The 13,015-nt window shown below is 44.9% G+C and overlaps 10 non-coding genes across 10 annotated transcripts; all 10 read right to left on the minus strand.

The window, feature by feature from the left end:
• Window positions 1-461: 461 nt before the first annotated feature.
• Window positions 462-652, minus strand: LOC141207133 (U2 spliceosomal RNA). Its single transcript, XR_012277556.1, has one exon. It is a non-coding gene; the product is annotated as a U2 spliceosomal RNA (small nuclear RNA).
• Window positions 653-1,767: 1,115 nt separating this feature from the next.
• On the minus strand, window positions 1,768-1,958 carry LOC141207866 (U2 spliceosomal RNA). Its single transcript, XR_012278188.1, has one exon. It is a non-coding gene; the product is annotated as a U2 spliceosomal RNA (small nuclear RNA).
• A 1,115-nt stretch (window positions 1,959-3,073) lies between these two features.
• On the minus strand, window positions 3,074-3,264 carry LOC141207867 (U2 spliceosomal RNA). The gene has a single exon (XR_012278189.1). It is a non-coding gene; the product is annotated as a U2 spliceosomal RNA (small nuclear RNA).
• Window positions 3,265-4,379: 1,115 nt separating this feature from the next.
• LOC141207868 (U2 spliceosomal RNA) lies at window positions 4,380-4,570 on the minus strand. The gene has a single exon (XR_012278190.1). It is a non-coding gene; the product is annotated as a U2 spliceosomal RNA (small nuclear RNA).
• Window positions 4,571-5,682: 1,112 nt separating this feature from the next.
• Window positions 5,683-5,873, minus strand: LOC141207869 (U2 spliceosomal RNA). Its single transcript, XR_012278191.1, has one exon. It is a non-coding gene; the product is annotated as a U2 spliceosomal RNA (small nuclear RNA).
• A 1,115-nt stretch (window positions 5,874-6,988) lies between these two features.
• LOC141207870 (U2 spliceosomal RNA) lies at window positions 6,989-7,179 on the minus strand. Its single transcript, XR_012278192.1, has one exon. It is a non-coding gene; the product is annotated as a U2 spliceosomal RNA (small nuclear RNA).
• Window positions 7,180-8,294: 1,115 nt separating this feature from the next.
• On the minus strand, window positions 8,295-8,485 carry LOC141207872 (U2 spliceosomal RNA). Its single transcript, XR_012278193.1, has one exon. It is a non-coding gene; the product is annotated as a U2 spliceosomal RNA (small nuclear RNA).
• A 1,115-nt stretch (window positions 8,486-9,600) lies between these two features.
• Window positions 9,601-9,791, minus strand: LOC141207873 (U2 spliceosomal RNA). The gene has a single exon (XR_012278194.1). It is a non-coding gene; the product is annotated as a U2 spliceosomal RNA (small nuclear RNA).
• A 1,115-nt stretch (window positions 9,792-10,906) lies between these two features.
• LOC141207875 (U2 spliceosomal RNA) lies at window positions 10,907-11,097 on the minus strand. Its single transcript, XR_012278196.1, has one exon. It is a non-coding gene; the product is annotated as a U2 spliceosomal RNA (small nuclear RNA).
• A 1,114-nt stretch (window positions 11,098-12,211) lies between these two features.
• On the minus strand, window positions 12,212-12,402 carry LOC141207876 (U2 spliceosomal RNA). Its single transcript, XR_012278197.1, has one exon. It is a non-coding gene; the product is annotated as a U2 spliceosomal RNA (small nuclear RNA).
• Between the last annotated feature and the right edge of the window lie 613 nt (window positions 12,403-13,015).

Genomic DNA, 13,015 nt, shown 5'->3' on the forward strand with positions numbered 1-13,015 from the left:
AAAAGAAATTTTAAGCGCAGCAGAGTAACCAGCGCACATACCTGTTAGCTCAGGTGAGTTTAAAAGGCTGCTGTTGATAACAAGGGCATTTGCTAAATAGATGGTGTGTGTGCAACAATATACTGAAAGGTCAACTATATTGTGCAGCTTATCTCACCACCTGTAGTTATTTAGGTGAAAGCTCCAAAATGCTTGCCTAATATGTCTGTTTATCCAAAAGGAAGTAAAAAGGGAGAGCTAGAAAGATAGCATTGCATCACATTACATGGCAATGCAATGCACAGTTGCTGAAGTTGAACCAAAATGAGCTTGTAATCTGGCTTCTGCAACTTTGAACATGAAAAATCCAATGAGGAGAAGAAAAGCAAAGCCAAAGAGTCCATCCCAAAATCCGACAAACAAGCAAAATGAACAAAAAACATTGAATTCAATTCTTTCTGATTTTAGAAACTGCATTAAAGAAGGGGTGCACTGGTCCTGGAGATACTGCAATACCAGGTCAATGCGTGGAGTGGACAGAGCAAGCTCTTTTTCCATCTCCCTGTTCTAAAAATCCATTCAATATATGGTCCCCAGATAGGGGACGTATCAGATATTAAACTGATAAGAACAGATACTACACTTGATCTTAGCCAAAAGGCCGAGAAGCGATAACCAGAATTGGTTTCAAACTACGGAGCCACCCAAGGATCCTGAAAAGTCCATTTGTGGAGATGAGCTCCTGGACTCCCGTTAAGAAGCCATGTTGTCAACCTCTAGATCCCTTACATGCCTGCACTTTTCGGCTTGCTGCTGCTGCAATCCACGCGTTTTAGATCTGCATAACTCCACCTCTTTAAACACAGCACCTTCACCCCCTGCTGTTCCCACCCGCCTCAACACCGTTGGAAGGGAGGAGAACCAATTAAGGCGGGGGGTGGGGTGGAACGAGCAGCTGTCTACCCTTAGCAGGAGGGCTCCTGATTACATACCTCTCCTGCTGCTGCTGCTGCTGGCTGTCCAGCAGCAGACTGAAGGTGGCTGCTGCTGTGCACAGGTATATAAAGGCTCAGAGCCTATTATGACACGCGCAGCCAGCGTTCCATTGCCACATTCCATCTACTGCAGGCAGGATACCTGGCTGGCTGAATGTCGCTGAGAAGCTCACAGAGACCGCCATAAGCAACAGTTTAACAGAATGCCACAGACTAATCAACCAAACTTTTTGGGTTGGGTTCTCTTTTATAGTCTGCAGGCATTAAATGAAAGAAGTCAGTGTTCCAGCAGAAGGAGACAACGTTTCAGAAAAGGCATTGTAGCAAACCAAAAAAGAAATTTTAAGCGCAGCAGAGTAACCAGCGCACATACCTGTTAGCTCAGGTGAGTTTAAAAGGCTGCTGTTGATAACAAGGGCATTTGCTAAATAGATGGTGTGTGTGCAACAATATACTGAAAGGTCAATTATATTGTGCAGCTTATCTCACCACCTGTAGTTATTTAGGTGAAAGCTCCAAAATGCTTGCCTAATATGTCTGTTTATCCAAAAGGAAGTAAAAAGGGAGAGCTAGAAAGATAGCATTGCATCACATTACATGGCAATGCAATACACAGTTGCTGAAGTTGAACCAAAATGAGCTTGTAATCTGGCTTCTGCAACTTTGAACATGAAAAATCCAATGAGGAGAAGAAAAGCAAAGCCAAAGAGTCCATCCCAAAATCCGACAAACAAGCAAAATGAACAAAAAACATTGAATTCAATTCTTTCTGATTTTAGAAACTGCATTAAAGAAGGGGTGCACCGGTCCTGGAGATACTGCAATACCAGGTCAATGCGTGGAGTGGACAGAGCAAGCTCTTTTTCCATCTCCCTGTTCTAAAAATCCATTTAATATATGGTCCCCAGATAGGGGACGTATCAGATATTAAACTGATAAGAACAGATACTACACTTGATCTTAGCCAAAAGGCCGAGAAGCGATAACCAGAATTGGTTTCAAACTACGGAGCCACCCAAGGATCCTGAAAAGTCCATTTGTGGAGATGAGCTCCTGGACTCCCGTTAAGAAGACATGTTGTCAACCTCTAGATCCCTTACATGCCTGCACTTTTCGGCTTGCTGCTGCTGCAATCCACGCGTTTTAGATCTGCATAACTCCACCTCTTTAAACACAGCACCTTCACCCCCTGCTGTTCCCACCCGCCTCAACACCGTTGGAAGGGAGGAGAACCAATTAAGGCGGGGGGTGGGGTGGAACGAGCAGCTGTCTACCCTTAGCAGGAGGGCTCCTGATTACATACCTCTCCTGCTGCTGCTGCTGCTGGCTGTCCAGCAGCAGACTGAAGGTGGCTGCTGCTGTGCACAGGTATATAAAGGCTCAGAGCCTATTATGACACGCGCAGCCAGCGTTCCATTGCCACATTCCATCTACTGCAGGCAGGATACCTGGCTGGCTGAATGTCGCTGAGAAGCTCACAGAGACCGCCATAAGCAACAGTTTAACAGAATGCCACAGACTAATCAACCAAACTTTTTGGGTTGGGTTCTCTTTTATAGTCTGCAGGCATTAAATGAAAGAAGTCAGTGTTCCAGCAGAAGGAGACAACGTTTCAGAAAAGGCATTGTAGCAAACCAAAAAAGAAATTTTAAGCGCAGCAGAGTAACCAGCGCACATACCTGTTAGCTCAGGTGAGTTTAAAAGGCTGCTGTTGATAACAAGGGCATTTGCTAAATAGATGGTGTGTGTGCAACAATATACTGAAAGGTCAATTATATTGTGCAGCTTATCTCACCACCTGTAGTTATTTAGGTAAAAGCTCCAAAATGCTTGCCTAATATGTCTGTTTATCCAAAAGGAAGTAAAAAGGGAGAGCTAGAAAGATAGCATTGCATCACATTACATGGCAATGCAATGCACAGTTGCTGAAGTTGAACCAAAATGAGCTTGTAATCTGGCTTCTGCAACTTTGAACATGAAAAATCCAATGAGGAGAAGAAATGCAAAGCCAAAGAGTCCATCCCAAAATCCGACAAACAAGCAAAATGAACAAAAAACATTGAATTCAATTCTTTCTGATTTTAGAAACTGCATTAAAGAAGGGGTGCACCGGTCCTGGAGATACTGCAATACCAGGTCAATGCGTGGAGTGGACAGAGCAAGCTCTTTTTCCATCTCCCTGTTCTAAAAATCCATTTAATATATGGTCCCCAGATAGGGGACGTATCAGATATTAAACTGATAAGAACAGATACTACACTTGATCTTAGCCAAAAGGCCGAGAAGCGATAACCAGAATTGGTTTCAAACTACGGAGCCACCCAAGGATCCTGAAAAGTCCATTTGTGGAGATGAGCTCCTGGACTCCCGTTAAGAAGACATGTTGTCAACCTCTAGATCCCTTACATGCCTGCACTTTTCGGCTTGCTGCTGCTGCAATCCACGCGTTTTAGATCTGCATAACTCCACCTCTTTAAACACAGCACCTTCACCCCCTGCTGTTCCCACCCGCCTCAACACCGTTGGAAGGGAGGAGAACCAATTAAGGCGGGGGGTGGGGTGGAACGAGCAGCTGTCTACCCTTAGCAGGAGGGCTCCTGATTACATACCTCTCCTGCTGCTGCTGCTGCTGGCTGTCCAGCAGCAGACTGAAGGTGGCTGCTGCTGTGCACAGGTATATAAAGGCTCAGAGCCTATTATGACACGCGCAGCCAGCGTTCCATTGCCACATTCCATCTACTGCAGGCAGGATACCTGGCTGGCTGAATGTCGCTGAGAAGCTCACAGAGACCGCCATAAGCAACAGTTTAACAGAATGCCACAGACTAATCAACCAAACTTTTTGGGTTGGGTTCTCTTTTATAGTCTGCAGGCATTAAATGAAAGAAGTCAGTGTTCCAGCAGAAGGAGACAACGTTTCAGAAAAGGCATTGTAGCAAACCAAAAAAGAAATTTTAAGCGCAGCAGAGTAACCAGCGCACATACCTGTTAGCTCAGGTGAGTTTAAAAGGCTGCTGTTGATAACAAGGGCATTTGCTAAATAGATGGTGTGTGTGCAACAATATACTGAAAGGTCAATTATATTGTGCAGCTTATCTCACCACCTGTAGTTATTTAGGTGAAAGCTCCAAAATGCTTGCCTACTATGTCTGTTTATCCAAAAGGAAGTAAAAAGGGAGAGCTAGAAAGATAGCATTGCATCACATTACATGGCAATGCAATGCACAGTTGCTGAAGTTGAACCAAAATGAGCTTGTAATCTGGCTTCTGCAACTTTGAACATGAAAAATCCAATGAGGAGAAGAAAAGCAAAGCCAAAGAGTCCATCCCAAAATCCGACAAACAAGCAAAATGAACAAAAAACATTGAATTCAATTCTTTCTGATTTTAGAAACTGCATTAAAGAAGGGGTGCACCGGTCCTGGAGATACTGCAATACCAGGTCAATGCGTGGAGTGGACAGAGCAAGCTCTTTTTCCATCTCCCTGTTCTAAAAATCCATTTAATATATGGTCCCCAGATAGGGGACGTATCAGATATTAAACTGATAAGAACAGATACTACACTTGATCTTAGCCAAAAGGCCGAGAAGCGATAACCAGAATTGGTTTCAAACTACGGAGCCACCCAAGGATCCTGAAAAGTCCATTTGTGGAGATGAGCTCCTGGACTCCCGTTAAGAAGACATGTTGTCAACCTCTAGATCCCTTACATGCCTGCACTTTTCGGCTTGCTGCTGCTGCAATCCACGCGATTTAGATCTGCATAACTCCACCTCTTTAAACACAGCACCTTCACCCCCTGCTGTTCCCACCCGCCTCAACACCGTTGGAAGGGAGGAGAACCAATTAAGGCGGGGGGTGGGGTGGAACGAGCAGCTGTCTACCCTTAGCAGGAGGGCTCCTGATTACATACCTCTCCTGCTGCTGCTGCTGCTGGCTGTCCAGCAGCAGACTGAAGGTGGCTGCTGCTGTGCACAGGTATATAAAGGCTCAGAGCCTATTATGACACGCGCAGCCAGCGTTCCATTGCCACATTCCATCTACTGCAGGCAGGATACCTGGCTGGCTGAATGTCGCTGAGAAGCTCACAGAGACCGCCATAAGCAACAGTTTAACAGAATGCCACAGACTAATCAACCAAACTTTTTGGGTTGGGTTCTCTTTTATAGTCTGCAGGCATTAAATGAAAGAAGTCAGTGTTCCAGCAGAAGGAGACAACGTTTCAGAAAAGGCATTGTAGCAAACCAAAAAAGAAATTTTAAGCGCAGCAGAGTAACCAGCGCACATACCTGTTAGCTCAGGTGAGTTTAAAAGGCTGCTGTTGATAACAAGGGCATTTGCTAAATAGATGGTGTGTGTGCAACAATATACTGAAAGGTCAATTATATTGTGCAGCTTATCTCACCACCTGTAGTTATTTAGGTGAAAGCTCCAAAATGCTTGCCTAATATGTCTGTTTATCCAAAAGGAAGTAAAAAGGGAGAGCTAGAAAGATAGCATTGCATCACATTACATGGCAATGCAATGCACAGTTGCTGAAGTTGAACCAAAATGAGCTTGTAATCTGGCTTCTGCAACTTTGAACATGAAAAATCCAATGAGAAGAAAAGCAAAGCCAAAGAGTCCATCCCAAAATCCGACAAACAAGCAAAATGAACAAAAAACATTGAATTCAATTCTTTCTGATTTTAGAAACTGCATTAAAGAAGGGGTGCACCGGTCCTGGAGATACTGCAATACCAGGTCAATGCGTGGAGTGGACAGAGCAAGCTCTTTTTCCATCTCCCTGTTCTAAAAATCCATTTAATATATGGTCCCCAGATAGGGGACGTATCAGATATTAAACTGATAAGAACAGATACTACACTTGATCTTAGCCAAAAGGCCGAGAAGCGATAACCAGAATTGGTTTCAAACTACGGAGCCACCCAAGGATCCTGAAAAGTCCATTTGTGGAGATGAGCTCCTGGACTCCCGTTAAGAAGACATGTTGTCAACCTCTAGATCCCTTACATGCCTGCACTTTTCGGCTTGCTGCTGCTGCAATCCACGCGTTTTAGATCTGCATAACTCCACCTCTTTAAACACAGCACCTTCACCCCCTGCTGTTCCCACCCGCCTCAACACCGTTGGAAGGGAGGAGAACCAATTAAGGCGGGGGGTGGGGTGGAACGAGCAGCTGTCTACCCTTAGCAGGAGGGCTCCTGATTACATACCTCTCCTGCTGCTGCTGCTGCTGGCTGTCCAGCAGCAGACTGAAGGTGGCTGCTGCTGTGCACAGGTATATAAAGGCTCAGAGCCTATTATGACACGCGCAGCCAGCGTTCCATTGCCACATTCCATCTACTGCAGGCAGGATACCTGGCTGGCTGAATGTCGCTGAGAAGCTCACAGAGACCGCCATAAGCAACAGTTTAACAGAATGCCACAGACTAATCAACCAAACTTTTTGGGTTGGGTTCTCTTTTATAGTCTGCAGGCATTAAATGAAAGAAGTCAGTGTTCCAGCAGAAGGAGACAACGTTTCAGAAAAGGCATTGTAGCAAACCAAAAAAGAAATTTTAAGCGCAGCAGAGTAACCAGCGCACATACCTGTTAGCTCAGGTGAGTTTAAAAGGCTGCTGTTGATAACAAGGGCATTTGCTAAATAGATGGTGTGTGTGCAACAATATACTGAAAGGTCAATTATATTGTGCAGCTTATCTCACCACCTGTAGTTATTTAGGTGAAAGCTCCAAAATGCTTGCCTAATATGTCTGTTTATCCAAAAGGAAGTAAAAAGGGAGAGCTAGAAAGATAGCATTGCATCACATTACATGGCAATGCAATGCACAGTTGCTGAAATTGAACCAAAATGAGCTTGTAATCTGGCTTCTGCAACTTTGAACATGAAAAATCCAATGAGGAGAAGAAAAGCAAAGCCAAAGAGTCCATCCCAAAATCCGACAAACAAGCAAAATGAACAAAAAACATTGAATTCAATTCTTTCTGATTTTAGAAACTGCATTAAAGAAGGGGTGCACCGGTCCTGGAGATACTGCAATACCAGGTCAATGCGTGGAGTGGACAGAGCAAGCTCTTTTTCCATCTCCCTGTTCTAAAAATCCATTTAATATATGGTCCCCAGATAGGGGACGTATCAGATATTAAACTGATAAGAACAGATACTACACTTGATCTTAGCCAAAAGGCCGAGAAGCGATAACCAGAATTGGTTTCAAACTACGGAGCCACCCAAGGATCCTGAAAAGTCCATTTGTGGAGATGAGCTCCTGGACTCCCGTTAAGAAGACATGTTGTCAACCTCTAGATCCCTTACATGCCTGCACTTTTCGGCTTGCTGCTGCTGCAATCCACGCGTTTTAGATCTGCATAACTCCACCTCTTTAAACACAGCACCTTCACCCCCTGCTGTTCCCACCCGCCTCAACACCGTTGGAAGGGAGGAGAACCAATTAAGGCGGGGGGTGGGGTGGAACGAGCAGCTGTCTACCCTTAGCAGGAGGGCTCCTGATTACATACCTCTCCTGCTGCTGCTGCTGCTGGCTGTCCAGCAGCAGACTGAAGGTGGCTGCTGCTGTGCACAGGTATATAAAGGCTCAGAGCCTATTATGACACGCGCAGTCAGCGTTCCATTGCCACATTCCATCTACTGCAGGCAGGATACCTGGCTGGCTGAATGTCGCTGAGAAGCTCACAGAGACCGCCATAAGCAACAGTTTAACAGAATGCCACAGACTAATCAACCAAACTTTTTGGGTTGGGTTCTCTTTTATAGTCTGCAGGCATTAAATGAAAGAAGTCAGTGTTCCAGCAGAAGGAGACAACGTTTCAGAAAAGGCATTGTAGCAAACCAAAAAAGAAATTTTAAGCGCAGCAGAGTAACCAGCGCACATACCTGTTAGCTCAGGTGAGTTTAAAAGGCTGCTGTTGATAACAAGGGCATTTGCTAAATAGATGGTGTGTGTGCAACAATATACTGAAAGGTAAATTATATTGTGCAGCTTATCTCACCACCTGTAGTTATTTAGGTGAAAGCTCCAAAATGCTTGCCTAATATGTCTGTTTATCCAAAAGGAAGTAAAAAGGGAGAGCTAGAAAGATAGCATTGCATCACATTACATGGCAATGCAATGCACAGTTGCTGAAGTTGAACCAAAATGAGCTTGTAATCTGGCTTCTGCAACTTTGAACATGAAAAATCCAATGAGGAGAAGAAAAGCAAAGCCAAAGAGTCCATCCCAAAATCCGACAAACAAGCAAAATGAACAAAAAACATTGAATTCAATTCTTTCTGATTTTAGAAACTGCATTAAAGAAGGGGTGCACCGGTCCTGGAGATACTGCAATACCAGGTCAATGCGTGGAGTGGACAGAGCAAGCTCTTTTTCCATCTCCCTGTTCTAAAAATCCATTTAATATATGGTCCCCAGATAGGGGACGTATCAGATATTAAACTGATAAGAACAGATACTACACTTGATCTTAGCCAAAAGGCCGAGAAGCGATAACCAGAATTGGTTTCAAACTACGGAGCCACCCAAGGATCCTGAAAAGTCCATTTGTGGAGATGAGCTCCTGGACTCCCGTTAAGAAGACATGTTGTCAACCTCTAGATCCCTTACATGCCTGCACTTTTCGGCTTGCTGCTGCTGCAATCCACGCGTTTTAGATCTGCATAACTCCACCTCTTTAAACACAGCACCTTCACCCCCTGCTGTTCCCACCCGCCTCAACACCGTTGGAAGGGAGGAGAACCAATTAAGGCGGGGGGTGGGGTGGAACGAGCAGCTGTCTACCCTTAGCAGGAGGGCTCCTGATTACATACCTCTCCTGCTGCTGCTGCTGCTGGCTGTCCAGCAGCAGACTGAAGGTGGCTGCTGCTGTGCACAGGTATATAAAGGCTCAGAGCCTATTATGACACGCGCAGCCAGCGTTCCATTGCCACATTCCATCTACTGCAGGCAGGATACCTGGCTGGCTGAATGTCGCTGAGAAGCTCACAGAGACCGCCATAAGCAACAGTTTAACAGAATGCCACAGACTAATCAACCAAACTTTTTGGGTTGGGTTCTCTTTTATAGTCTGCAGGCATTAAATGAAAGAAGTCAGTGTTCCAGCAGAAGGAGACAACGTTTCAGAAAAGGCATTGTAGCAAACCAAAAAAGAAATTTTAAGCGCAGCAGAGTAACCAGCGCACATACCTGTTAGCTCAGGTGAGTTTAAAAGGCTGCTGTTGATAACAAGGGCATTTGCTAAATAGATGGTGTGTGTGCAACAATATACTGAAAGGTCAATTATATTGTGCAGCTTATCTCACCACCTGTAGTTATTTAGGTGAAAGCTCCAAAATGCTTGCCTAATATGTCTGTTTATCCAAAAGGAAGTAAAAAGGGAGAGCTAGAAAGATAGCATTGCATCACATTACATGGCAATGCAATGCACAGTTGCTGAAGTTGAACCAAAATGAGCTTGTAATCTGGCTTCTGCAACTTTGAACATGAAAAATCCAATGAGGAGAAGAAAAGCAAAGCCAAAGAGTCCATCCCCAAATCCGACAAACAAGCAAAATGAACAAAAAACATTGAATTCAATTCTTTCTGATTTTAGAAACTGCATTAAAGAAGGGGTGCACCGGTCCTGGAGATACTGCAATACCAGGTCAATGCGTGGAGTGGACAGAGCAAGCTCTTTTTCCATCTCCCTGTTCTAAAAATCCATTTAATATATGGTCCCCAGATAGGGGACGTATCAGATATTAAACTGATAAGAACAGATACTACACTTGATCTTAGCCAAAAGGCCGAGAAGCGATAACCAGAATTGGTTTCAAACTACGGAGCCACCCAAGGATCCTGAAAAGTCCATTTGTGGAGATGAGCTCCTGGACTCCCGTTAAGAAGACATGTTGTCAACCTCTAGATCCCTTACATGCCTGCACTTTTCGGCTTGCTGCTGCTGCAATCCACGCGTTTTAGATCTGCATAACTCCACCTCTTTAAACACAGCACCTTCACCCCCTGCTGTTCCCACCCGCCTCAACACCGTTGGAAGGGAGGAGAACCAATTAAGGCGGGGGGTGGGGTGGAACGAGCAGCTGTCTACCCTTAGCAGGAGGGCTCCTGATTACATACCTCTCCTGCTGCTGCTGCTGCTGGCTGTCCAGCAGCAGACTGAAGGTGGCTGCTGCTGTGCACAGGTATATAAAGGCTCAGAGCCTATTATGACACGCGCAGCCAGCGTTCCATTGCCACATTCCATCTACTGCAGGCAGGATACCTGGCTGGCTGAATGTCGCTGAGAAGCTCACAGAGACCGCCATAAGCAACAGTTTAACAGAATGCCACAGACTAATCAACCAAACTTTTTGGGTTGGGTTCTCTTTTATAGTCTGCAGGCATTAAATGAAAGAAGTCAGTGTTCCAGCAGAAGGAGACAACGTTTCAGAAAAGGCATTGTAGCAAACCAAAAAAGAAATTTTAAGCGCAGCAGAGTAACCAGCGCACATACCTGTTAGCTCAGGTGAGTTTAAAAGGCTGCTGTTGATAACAAGGGCATTTGCTAAATAGATGGTGTGTGTGCAACAATATACTGAAAGGTCAATTATATTGTGCAGCTTATCTCACCACCTGTAGTTATTTAGGTGAAAGCTCCAAAATGCTTGCCTAATATGTCTGTTTATCCAAAAGGAAGTAAAAAGGTAGAGCTAGAAAGATAGCATTGCATCACATTACATGGCAATGCAATGCACAGTTGCTGAAGTTGAACCAAAATGAGCTTGTAATCTGGCTTCTGCAACTTTGAACATGAAAAATCCAATGAGGAGAAGAAAAGCAAAGCCAAAGAGTCCATCCCCAAATCCGACAAACAAGCAAAATGAACAAAAAACATTGAATTCAATTCTTTCTGATTTTAGAAACTGCATTAAAGAAGGGGTGCACCGGTCCTGGAGATACTGCAATACCAGGTCAATGCGTGGAGTGGACAGAGCAAGCTCTTTTTCCATCTCCCTGTTCTAAAAATCCATTTAATATATGGTCCCCAGATAGGGGACGTATCAGATATTAAACTGATAAGAACAGATACTACACTTGATCTTAGCCAAAAGGCCGAGAAGCGATAACCAGAATTGGTTTAAAACTACGGAGCCACCCAAGGATCCTGAAAAGTCCATTTGTGGAGATGAGCTCCTGGACTCCCGTTAAGAAGACATGTTGTCAACCTCTAGATCCCTTACATGCCTGCACTTTTCGGCTTGCTGCTGCTGCAATCCACGCGTTTTAGATCTGCATAACTCCACCTCTTTAAACACAGCACCTTCACCCCCTGCTGTTCCCACCCGCCTCAACACCGTTGGAAGGGAGGAGAACCAATTAAGGCGGGGGGTGGGGTGGAACGAGCAGCTGTCTACCCTTAGCAGGAGGGCTCCTGATTACATACCTCTCCTGCTGCTGCTGCTGCTGGCTGTCCAGCAGCAGACTGAAGGTGGCTGCTGCTGTGCACAGGTATATAAAGGCTCAGAGCCTATTATGACACGCGCAGCCAGCGTTCCATTGCCACATTCCATCTACTGCAGGCAGGATACCTGGCTGGCTGAATGTCGCTGAGAAGCTCACAGAGACCGCCATAAGCAACAGTTTAACAGAATGCCACAGACTAATCAACCAAACTTTTTGGGTTGGGTTCTCTTTTATAGTCTGCAGGCATTAAATGAAAGAAGTCAGTGTTCCAGCAGAAGGAGACAACGTTTCAGAAAAGCATTGTAGCAAACCAAAAAAGAAATTTTAAGCGCAGCAGAGTAACCAGCGCACATACCTGTTAGCTCAGGTGAGTTTAAAAGGCTGCTGTTGATAACAAGGGCATTTGCTAAATAGATGGTGTGTGTGCAACAATATACTGAAAGGTCAATTATATTGTGCAGCTTATCTCACCACCTGTAGTTATTTAGGTGAAAGCTCCAAAATGCTTGCCTAATATGTCTGTTTATCCAAAAGGAAGTAAAAAGGGAGAGCTAGAAAGATAGCATTGCATCACATTACATGGCAATGCAATGCACAGTTGCTGAAGTTGAACCAAAATGAGCTTGTAATCTGGCTTCTGCAACTTTGAACATGAAAAATCCAATGAGGAGAAGAAAAGCAAAGCCAAAGAGTCCATCCCAAAATCCGACAAACAAGCAAAATGAACAAAAAACATTGAATTCAATTCTTTCTGATTTTAGAAACTGCATTAAAGAAGGGGTGCACCGGTCCTGGAGATACTGCAATACCAGGTCAATGCGTGGAGTGGACAGAGCAAGCTCTTTTTCCATCTCCCTGTTCTAAAAATCCATTTAATATATGGTCCCCAGATAGGGGACGTATCAGATATTAAACTGATAAGAACAGATACTACACTTGATCTTAGCCAAAAGGCCGAGAAGCGATAACCAGAATTGGTTTCAAACTACGGAGCCACCCAAGGATCCTGAAAAGTCCATTTGTGGAGATGAGCTCCTGGACTCCCGTTAAGAAGACATGTTGTCAACCTCTAGATCCCTTACATGCCTGCACTTTTCGGCTTGCTGCTGCTGCAATCCACGCGTTTTAGATCTGCATAACTCCACGTCTTTAAACACAGCACCTTCACCCCCTGCTGTTCCCACCCGCCTCAACACCGTTGGAAGGGAGGAGAACCAATTAAGGCGGGGGGTGGGGTGGAACGAGCAGCTGTCTACCCTTAGCAGGAGGGCTCCTGATTACATACCTCTCCTGCTGCTGCTGCTGCTGGCTGTCCAGCAGCAGACTGAAGGTGGCTGCTGCTGTGCACAGGTATATAAAGGCTCAGAGCCTATTATGACACGCGCAGCCAGCGTTCCATTGCCACATTCCATCTACTGCAGGCAGGATACCTGGCTGGCTGAATGTCGCTGAGAAGCTCACAGAGACCGCCATAAGCAACAGTTTAACAGAATGCCACAGACTAATCAGCCAAACTTTTTGGGTTGGGTTCTCTTTTATAGTCTGCAGGCATTAAATGAAAGAAGTCAGTGTTCCAGCA

The sequence above is a fragment of the Phyllobates terribilis genome, unplaced genomic scaffold (assembly GCF_046119375.1).
Source record: "Phyllobates terribilis strain yellow unplaced genomic scaffold, ASM4611937v1 Scaffold_160__1_contigs__length_4322635, whole genome shotgun sequence".
Classification (NCBI taxonomy): domain Eukaryota; kingdom Metazoa; phylum Chordata; class Amphibia; order Anura; family Dendrobatidae; genus Phyllobates; species Phyllobates terribilis.